The following is a 1,623-nucleotide window of genomic DNA, read 5'->3' as shown; positions in this document are numbered from 1 at the left end:
AGGGGGATAGAGAGATAGGGATAAAGAGAGAGAGATCAGGTACGACCTCACCTGAGGGAGATAGAGAAAGAGAGAGAGAGGGATAGAGAGAGAGGGATAGAGAGAGGGGGATAGAGAGACAGAAAGAGAGAGAGATAGGGATAGAGGGAGAGAGAGGGATGGAGAGAGGGAGAGAGATCAGGTACGACCTCACCTGAGAGAGAGGGATCGAGAGAGAGAAAGAGGGATAGAGAGAGAGGGGGATAGAGAGAGAGAAAGAGAGAGAGAGGGACAGTGATAGAGAGAGAGAGAAAGAGAGAGAGATCAGATACAACCTCACCTGAGAGAGAGGGATAGAGAGAGAGAGAGAGAGAAAGAGAGAGGGACAGAGATAGAGAGAGAGGGGGATAGAGAGAGAGAGAAAGAGAGAGAGAGAGGGATAGGAAAAGAGAGAGAGAGGAAGAGAGACAGAAAGAGAGGGAGAGAGAGAGATACAGAAGGAGAAGAAGAGAGAGAGGGAGAGAGAGAGTAGTGATGGAGGAAGAAAAGACAAAGGCTGCTTTTCATGCACACACACACACACACACACCTCACACACAAACCTCACACACACACACACACACCTCACACACACCTCACACACACACACACACCTCACACACACCTCACACACGCACACACACCTCACACACACACACACACCTCACACACGCACACACACCTCACACACGCACACACACGCACACACACCTCACACACACACACACCTCACACACGCACACACACCTCACACACGCACACACACCTCACACATGCACACACACCTCACACACGCACACACACACCTCACACACGCACACACACCTCACACACGCACACACGCGCGCGCGTACGCATGTTAATTTCGTTAACGCAACTTTGACGAAAAATATGCGTTCACAAGACGTGACGTTGAGGTGAAGAAAACGGGTCTTTGGAAATAAAAACTGTGACTAAATCTATTTTACTTTCGTTGACGAGACGAGAATGTTAGTGGTGGACTAACGGACAATTAAAAATTTAATGAATAATTTTTTCGAAACTTGCATGCGCCTAGTGCAGTACCTCCTTAACTCTTGCTTGATGTTTGACTGTGTCAGGGAAGTTGTTGACTCGCTAGTTTTGAAATCGGTTGAGAAATGTAAACACTATTGTGCTTTTTATCCAGAAAAGCCGCAGCTCCACCGTTAATATGCGTTTGTTTGTTTGTTTGTTTGTTTGTTTGTTTGTTTGTTTGGCCAGTCTTCACCTCCCCAAGATGGCCAATGGGGCGACCCAAACGCCAATGGGGTGTCTATGTATATATGCTTGGATAGTGTGTGTGTGTGTGTGTGTGTGTGTGTGTGTGTGTGTGTGTGTGACAGTGGTGGCGTTGGCTGTGTGTGTGTGTGTGTGTGTGTGTGTGTGTGTGTGTGTGTGTGTGTGTGTGTGACAGTGGTGGCGTTGGCTGTGTGTGTGTGTGTATGTGTGTGACAGTGGTGCCGTTGGCTGTGTGTGTGTGTGTGTGTATGTATATATGCTTTGATAGCTAGCTAATAATTATAGATTGAAAAAAATTGTGCCGCTACAATTACTTTTAATATGGAGAATGGCCTCTCCGCCGTT

Source organism: Clupea harengus, chromosome 13 (genome assembly GCF_900700415.2).
Source record: "Clupea harengus chromosome 13, Ch_v2.0.2, whole genome shotgun sequence".
Lineage (NCBI taxonomy): Eukaryota > Metazoa > Chordata > Actinopteri > Clupeiformes > Clupeidae > Clupea > Clupea harengus.
This window is presented reverse-complemented; position numbering follows the sequence as displayed.